Source organism: Triticum aestivum, chromosome 4D, assembly GCF_018294505.1.
Source record: "Triticum aestivum cultivar Chinese Spring chromosome 4D, IWGSC CS RefSeq v2.1, whole genome shotgun sequence".
NCBI classification, from domain to species: Eukaryota; Viridiplantae; Streptophyta; class Magnoliopsida; order Poales; family Poaceae; genus Triticum; species Triticum aestivum.
In genome coordinates, this window is record NC_057805.1 from 309,089,666 (window position 1) to 309,098,591 (window position 8,926).

Genomic DNA, 8,926 nt, shown 5'->3' on the forward strand with positions numbered 1-8,926 from the left:
CGGCGGAGGTGCTGCTGCTGCAGGAGCTAGTGGTAGTGGCGGAAGAAGGTTCAAAGGTGGCGGAGTGGAAAACAATCCACGGCCGGCGGCGACGGCAGGTGGTGGAGGGTGCAGCCGTGCCCCATGGACACCAGGCGGTGGCTGGAGAGATGTCACAGGTGGCGACACGGAAAATAGCTCTCGGCCGGCTGCCACGGTAACAAGGAGAGAGAGGAGGAGAAAAATGGGGAAGTGGTTTGCCATATTGGTTGAACGCGCCGGCGGGTACGGTGGCGTGGAAGAGAGGGATTGAAGAGATGAAAGGTTCAGAAAGGTTGAGTTTTTCATGGAAGCGGCCGGACCGTTTATATAACGGCTGGAGTGGAGAGAGAGGAGGGAGATCTCAAGAGGAGGAGAAAATGGTCAGGGTACCATCCACAGTGTCTAGAGGGGCAAGGTTGCCTCTAAACTGGGACCCATGGTCCTGCCTCTAATCCGGGATGAAAACCACACAGTGGCAACCCATGGCTTCCACATACTCCCTCCGTTCGGATTTAGATGTCGTGGGGGTTCTAAAATTTGAACTACGAAACATTTACAAGAAACCCCCTGCGCATTTTCAAATTGTACAAAAATAGACGACGACAGGCATGCGCGGCTCGCGCGTGAAGAATCGGCCGCCGGCGAGGCTACAGGCCAGTGGAGCTCCGGCCGCCGGCCTGATCCCGATCCTTATCCCCTGCCAAAAATCTCCTGAAGCTCCTCCGCTGCCTCCGGCCGTGGATCAACGGAATCGAGGCCATCTCCTCCCACCACGACCGCCGCTGCCCCCACGAGCTCGATGCCGACGGGCGACCTCAGGCCTCCCCGAGCCAGTCCGAGCTCCGCCGCGCCAAGAGCTACGCCCGCCTCGAGCCACACTTGTTGGAAAGCCACGAATCAACTGAATCGCCGCCGTCCCCTCCCAATCCGGTCGCTGCTTGCCGCCGCTGAAGCTCGTCACGGTAGCTCCTCCGGTGAAAAAAAACCCGGCGACGCTCGTGCTTCTGCAGCCGGTCGAGCTCGTGCTTCTGCTTCTCCCCTGCAGCCGGTGGAGCTCGAGCTGCTGCTGCTTCCCTACCTTTGAGTTCTTCTCTGAAGAAGTTGCAGGTTGCTGCTGCTGCTCCCTGCTCTGGAATTTTGTTTCTGTCTGAAATTGAATCAGAGAAAGTAGTTTGATATTAATCTGGTGTGATCCACACATAACACAATGAAGCAAGAAAAGGTTTTGTTCACTAAAAATGCAAGCACACCTAGAAAGTGTTCATAATCAGAGAAAGTTTGCTATAGCAGTTTTACATGGGCCAGATTTCGCCTTGGATGATTGTTTCAGACTGCAACAAATTCAAACTAAACTCCTTAGTAAGTGTATGAACAATGAACAATGTTTTGAATGTGTTTTAGATGCATGGATGGGCACTGCGTCTTCATATTCATCTTGATTAGTCTGAACAATGAACTCTTTTGGCATTTGAGGTGCGGTCTGGAACTGGTTGATGCAACTGGAGTGTTTTGGTGTTTCCTTTCTGTTCCAGGATTTCTTCTCTTCAACTCTCACTAGAATGATGCTGTAGCGTTTACAATATGTTTTCCTCACAACTTGAACTGATTGGTTGACACAGAAAGAAAGGAGTACATGAGATATTTTCTGAAACAAAATGACCACCTAACAGACAATTGGAAGTGCCAGAATATTATATCCAACTCTAATATTGACTCTGAACAACTGAGAATACAAAAACAGAGCAGTTGGAAATGATTTGTAGCAGAGGAGTCTAGTGTAGCAGAGCATCTGCTGCTTACGGTTCAGAGTTATAGGCGCCCTGAATTTGTTGGTCATCGCAGCAGAGTATGTTCTGGAGTCAATCAATTTGTCTAGTAGAAACTCTATACATTACCAGCCAAACTGATGTCCAAGCAAAGAATTTAGAGTAGGTTTAGATAAAGCACGCCACAACACAAACAGACAGTGACGATGATTCATCACCTCCAAGCAACACAAGACAAAACAAATACCAAATTAATACCAAGTCTGAACCCTGCAAGCTAAATTGTTTTCATACTTCTCAGATAAACCCCACTGTCTTAAAAAAGATGTCCTACTAGAAGTAAGCTAAATAGAAGTACACTAGCCCTACTGCTCAGGCTACAGGAGTAGCTTGGTTGCAGTTTGGAATAGATAATTATAATTGTTGTTCTCACCTGTTTAGCTCTGAAATTAAACCTGTTAATCCAGAAACTCACCTGTTTATGTCCTGATAGTAGATAAGTCTGAACGGGAGGAATATTGTTATCTCCTCATTTCTGGATCATGTATCTTCTGTTTCACTAATTTCTGCAAAATTACTCTAGTAAGAGAGGTGCAATGTTTTTTTACATCATTGCTCTCTAATGAACAGTTACCGGAGCAAGTGCTCCACCGCCGCAATGATGTTTGGGATTGATCTCAACATGAGTCCTCAAGAAGATGATGCCTCAGAACCTGCAGATCAACAGGAAGAACACAACAGTCAACAACGATACAACAATGAAGAACCAGTCAATAATGAAGCAACAGGTACTACCTCCAAAACTTTTGCATTTTCATTTTCATTTTCATGATCTACTCCTATTATTTGCAATAGCTACATGACTTATCTTTTGCTCCTTATTTGACAGGGGAAGAAGCAAGTGGTGTAGAGGAACCAATTCATGAACAAGCAAGTGGTGTAGAGGAAGCAATTCATGAGGAAGCAAGTGATGTACAGAAACCAATTCATGGGGAACTCACAAATGAGGAGAGATATGGTATTTATTTTGCACTCATGGTGATCAAGACCCAGAATGGACAAGTTCTGAAAAAAGACAAGGAGGTCATTGCTAGCCTACTTGATACAACCGTAAGAACTGTTGAGAGAATATGGGAAAGAGCTCTTAAACAGATTGAAAAAGGGGAGAAAGTTGATGTCTCAAATCAAAAGCCAGGTAGAGTTGGCCGCAAGCGGAAAGTTTTGGATCTGTCGAGGGTGGTGACAATCCCATTGAACAGAAGGAGAACATTGCAAGGTCTGTCAAAGGCATTGGGTGTAAGCTGCACGACCTTACACTCAAGGTTCGAGTGGGGTCATTTGAGGCGTCACAGTAATAAGTTGAGGCCCCACTTAAACCTATCCAACATTGTAAAGAGATTGAAATGGTGCTTGGCTATGTGTGAAGATTATTGGTCTGCGACACGGGAATTAGACAACATGGCCTACATGGATGAAAAGTGGTTCAACATGGCTAGGGAGGTGAACAACTACTATTTGCTTCCCGAAGAACCCAACCGCGCACCTTGCATCATAAGGATAGCATCGCCAAGGTGATGTTTCTCGCAGCCGTGGCTAAACCAAGATACGGCAAAGGTGGTGAGGTCACTTTTGATGGAAAGCTCGGCATTTGGGCTTTTGTCATAGAGTCTCCTGCTCAAAGAACCAGTGATAATAGAGATAAAGGGACGCTCGAGCTCAAATCATTGAAAGTCACACGAGATGTAATGAGGTATTACATGTGTGAGAAACTTATTCCTGCGATCCAAGAGCGTTGGCCGGACGAAGATCAAGGACGGACAATCTATATCCAACAAGATAATGCCACGCCACATATTCTTCCCGATGACCCGGTTTTCCGACAAGTCATAGAACAGACTGATTTGGATATTAAGTTGCTTCAACAGCCTCCAAACAGTCCCGACATGAACATTCTTGATCTCTGCATATTCAGGTCTCTCCAGTCCCACACCGATAGCAGAGCACCTCAAAGCATCAGGGAACTGATAGAAGGTGTGGAGGAGGAATATCGAAACTACCCGGTTGATAAGCTAGCTAGAAGCTTCGTGACGCTGCAGTCATGCATCCGAGAAGTAATGAGAAACAAGGGAGCGATAAACTACTCGATCCCTCACATGAACAAGGAACGCCGGCAGGCAGAAGGACGACTTCCTATAGCTCTATCTATCGATCGTGAGCTAGTTGGACAGACCATAGCCTTTATAGAAGAGGCAGAAGCAATCTTAGCAGCAGAAAAAGAGCAGAAGCAGCAGGAAAAGAGCAGCAAGACAAGAGCCGCAGCAGCCTTGAAGAAGCAGAAACACCCTTCGAATACCAGCAGCCTCCAAGCAGCAGGAAAAGAGAACCAGGAGCCTTCAAGCAGCAGGAAAAGAGTACCAGCAGTCTCCAAGAAGCAGGAAAGGAGCAGCAACAGCCTTCAAGCAGCAGGAAAAGAGCACGAGCAGCCTCCGAGCAGCAGGAAAAGAGCAGCCACCTCCTTCAAGCGGCAGAAACACCCTTCGAGTACCAATAGCCTCCAAGCAGCAGGAAAAGAGAACCAGGAGCCTTCAAGCAGCAATAACAGAGCACCAGCAGCCTCCAAGCAGCAGGAAAGGAGCAACTCTTCTTTACTTGGGGTCAGCTAGTGCTAGAATCAACTGACTATCGATTCATCTATTCTCTACTATTGGTTATATTGTGTATTCTGAAGGTACTCCCAATGTTGTCACTCAAATCACCAGCATCACCCCCATTTGAGATGCTCAGGACTCGATTGGGGAATTAAGCAAGGGTAGTTAGATGATTACCCTTGACTCGATTGGAGTAACTCTGTTTTGTCGATAATTATATCTACTCAAGTTTGTCAACTTACTCGTGGAGTGCATATACTCAAGTTTCTCAACTTACTGGGTAACATCTGACTAATTATATATACTCCAAACAGAGAGCATGACTGAATTTAGGAGCATCTCTGAATTTAACTGAATTAACATATGACTAATTATATCTACTCCAAACAGAGAGCATGACTGCAGCGTGACCTTGAGTTACCTAAAACATGGATGATGCTACCTAATTTAAGTTCCGTTTTTATGTACTAATTCTACCATAAATTCATGGATGATGCTACCTAAAACATGAAAGCAGAGATCTACTCCAATTCATGAACAGTAAACTGTCCCAGTGATGCACACAATTGAGCACACAGAAAATTGAATTCATAGACTGAATTTGGTAATTTTACTGAGCACACAATTGAAGTGCTTGTGCAATATAAGAAATCTCATCTTTGTTATCAATTTGTGTACTGTAGAATCTAATAAATCTGATCTTCTGTTCTAACCACTTAACATACTAACAGCAATTCATTTTCAGATGATTCAGTGTAAAATGTTCATCTCATTCAGACTTGAGATGAAAAATAGTGTCTCCCTCCTTGCTTACTTGAGATGCAGGGCGACCAACCGATCGACCTCGCCAACGTGGTCCTCGTGGCCTCCCTATGCCGGCGCAACCCGCAAGCAAGGCGGCGACCAGAAAATGCTTCAGTTCAGTGGCAATGCAGAACTTTTATCCAGTCTGAAACATCGAGTACAACATAGAGCATGGCATCATCATCTAGCAGCAGCACTACCACAATGAGTAGAACAAAATTCAGAATATGCAATGGTTCATAACTTAAATGATTCCTGGATGCACTAGTAATCATTTCGTTTAAAACTTACTAACTCCAAAGAATAAATGATTACAACAGATTGACAAGAAAGAGAGACCATAGTACAGAACACAAATTAAAAAACTCGCTTTTAAATTCTGAAATACTCCATGGAGTAGCAGCTTGATGCAGCAGGAGCATTCAACATTCAGAGATGGAGCCCAACATTCAGAGATGAACAATGGCGCAGGGGTGGAGTATTTCAGAGATGAACATCGGCGTAGCGGCACAACATTCAGAAGCAGCTCCATGGTTGTTCCTTCAGGCTTGAGCAGGGGTGGAGTACCTTGAGGCTGAAGCAGGGGTGGAGCGGCGTCCTCCATAGCATCGGGGGCACGGAGCGGAGCAGGGGTGGAGCAGCATCCTCCATAGCGTCGGCATCCCGGCGCGAGAGCGAGCTGCATGGTGGATCTGGGAGGGAGAGAGGATGGGGTCTCCCCTGAAGCTCGCGGCCACCGGCGCCAGGAGCTTGGCGGCGGTGAAGGCCTCGCATCGACGGAATCCGTCGCCGGCTTGAACTCAAAGGTCCAAGCTTGAACTCAATCCGTCGCCGCGGGAAGGAGGAGAGGAGCGCGGCGAGGCCACCGAAGGTGGGGGAGGAGAGCGCGGCGACGCGATAGAAGGTGGGGAGGGGAGGGGGAGGGGGAGAGCGCGGCGGCAGCGCGGCGGCGACACGGAGAAGAGCATCGAGCGGACCGCGGCGGCCAGCCGGAGAAGAGAGTGAGGGCGAGGACCGCGGGTTCGGTCGGAAATAGATGGAGGGGGTTTTCGCAAAAAAAACGTCGCGACATCTAGATCCGAACGAAGGGAGTACAATTTAGTGACTGGCAAGTGGGGACACTGGAATATTTTATCGGCAAGGAGAGTTGGAGATGGCCCGGGTCGTAGCCAGCCTAGTGGCCATGTGAGGGAGGACGACCACGACGCGTTTCTTTGCGTACCCGACGCGAAATGGCGCCACATTTCTGCTGCCGAAACACTGTCCGGATGACAGTCACCGACCGTACTCCGAAAGATGGAGGATTCATGCGCTGCATCGTGCGAAAGTCGTCTAGAATTTGTTGTTGTGCGTAGCATGGCGGCCTTCTGCTGATTGCATCCAACGGCGTCCACGCCCGCTCCAGCTCTCTTTACGTCGGCTCGTGCAGCCGTTCCATCGTTTCCGGCGCTCCATGGACGTCTGTATGTGCGTGCACGGCGTCGGCGCTGGAGTGCTGTCGTGGCCATGAGCTCGCCGGATTTGTTCTGTGCGCACTCGCTCATCTTGTAAAACGAAGTAACCAACAACCTCCTCCCGAGATTAAAGGAGCAGCTTTCCACTGATGAATAGACACCTTGCATTGTAATATACGTATCTTGTATTGTATTCTTCACCGCGCACACACGTGAGGCTAGCATTGCACAGAGCTAGCTGATCGGTTTTGCCGGCGCGTGGAAACGCAACGCGCGAACACCAATAGTTTTTATTGTTTTTTTTTTCGGGGGAGTTTTTATTGCTTCAATCAGCTTCTTTACAGAGATGTTACATGGGTACTAGTAAAAGTCTACGCAATTTCCCTCGGTTGTTAATTCCATATTTTTCCTTCTTCCGGTTGCTAATTACTAGTAGCTGATTCACTATTTCTCTCTCTCTCTCTCTCTCTTTTGTCTGATGATTTTTAATTGCAAATTATTTTTCATTAGTTAGCTCAGGATTTTTTTTATTCATCAGCCAACATATTACAATCGTTGACCACCAGCTCCACAAATTCTCACAAGTAACCTGTTGTGCGCATGGGCAGCGAAGCTAGCCTCACGTGACAAAGATCAAATTATTTGCATGTTCAACACCATCCCGGCATACGAGCGCTTCTGCCAACAGGGCATTGGCCAGAAACTGTACCAACGACTTGTAGCAACGAGGAGACGGCCCATGCTATGGGTGCCACACATCCAGTACCAGGCGACGGAGACAGCATCTGCAGTTGGAGGTGGCTCTTTTTCCCTCTAGTTAGGGTTTCGCCGAGTTCTCCCGGGGCGATCTTCGCCGCCGTCGAGCGTTTGTTTCCCTACCACCGATCAAGCCCCGTTTCTTCGATGCGGCAAGGAGGGGACGGCCTCCCAGGGCTGTCGTCTCACCCGTGGGCAAGGAAGGGGTCGGCGGAAACTAGGGTTCCCCATCAAGCTACCCGATCTGTTCTTCGGGTGAGATTATTCATGGAGAATTCCGGAGCTAGTTCCTCCGGGATCAGTGATGTCGAGCAGATGATGAAGGAGTTGGGACTGAAGGAGGAGGACTTGGACGATGTGGTCTTCGATGAGCAACCTGCGCCGCCGGAGGGGCCGAGATGGGTAGCCCTAGCTAGGGTTAACACCTCCAAAACCTACAGCCAGACTTGGTTCTTCAGAAACATGAGATCGGCATGGGATATTGCGCAAGAGGCCAGGTTCAAGCCTCTGGAGGAAAACTTGTATACGGTCACATTCACTTGCTTGGGTGACTGGGAGAGAGTTATGAACGATGGCCCATGGAATTTCAGCGCCGGTGAAGTTCCAACGAAGCATCGACGGCGCCCGGCGGAGCTCCATTGCAGCGTCGGTTATGCTTCCAGCGACCCGTCGTTGCTCCATTGCAACACCGACGGCCTCCCAACAGCTTCAAGGCGACATCGCCGGAGTTGCAGCAGCAACGGCTCCGACGATGCTCAATTGTAGCACCGCCGACGCCGGTGATGCTCCGTCGCAGCTTCGAGGGCCTCCATCGTTGCTCCATTGCAACCGGCGAGCCCCCTGGTTGGAGCACGCGCCGCTCGCCTAAAGCAAACACGGAACACCGTTGGCTCCCCATTGTAGTACCGCCACGCGACTACGGCGAGGCGGGCACGGGCACACCCATCTGTAGCATTGGGGCCGGCGGCCCTGCTAGCTGCGTCGGCAGTCGCTTTCTGCACCAGTGCACGCGTTGCCTTTGCAGCGGCCGGTGGCTGCCCTTGCAGCAGTTGCGACGGCGAGGCGGCGGTGTGCTGGGAGCAGGTGGGTGGCGCTTCCATGGCCAGAGGAGAACGAGAGGGAGAGAGACGCGAGAAGGGAACGAGAAGATAGGGATGGATTTGGATGGCTCGCGACGCTCCAGAAGAGGATAAGGTGCAAGACGTGTTGGGCCACATGGGCACGTGGCACTCGATGGACGCAGTTTACGTGTGGGTAGAATCAGCCGGTTGATTCTGATCCTTTTCCTTTGTATATAGGGGTTCGGGAGGGAAAAAGATAACTATCACGTACTTAATACATATATCGTCTCATATAAAATTAGATTGTATATTTTGTAATAGCACAAGTGATAACTTATGTATGAGAAAATAAGGATGAATTATAAGTAGTTTGATGGCTGTCAACTGCTCTTCGCTCTCTGCTCCGCGCTCCACTC

General features: G+C 48.9%; 1 long non-coding RNA gene and 1 pseudogene across 2 annotated transcripts; both read right to left on the minus strand.

The window, feature by feature from the left end:
• Nucleotides 1-401: 401 nt before the first annotated feature.
• On the minus strand, nt 402-6,264 carry LOC123099943 (uncharacterized). Of its 2 annotated transcripts, XR_006448309.1 has the most exons (6): nt 5,807-6,264; nt 5,250-5,384; nt 2,422-2,500; nt 2,263-2,353; nt 1,272-1,623; nt 406-1,168 (listed from the first exon to the last, which is right to left on the minus strand). It is a non-coding gene; the product is annotated as an uncharacterized lncRNA (long non-coding RNA). The 2 variants fall into 2 exon arrangements; XR_006448308.1 differs by having other exon boundaries at nt 402-1,168; nt 1,272-2,353.
• Nucleotides 6,265-7,093: 829 nt separating this feature from the next.
• LOC123096919 (uncharacterized) lies at nt 7,094-8,666 on the minus strand (annotated as a pseudogene).
• Nucleotides 8,667-8,926: the final 260 nt, after the last annotated feature.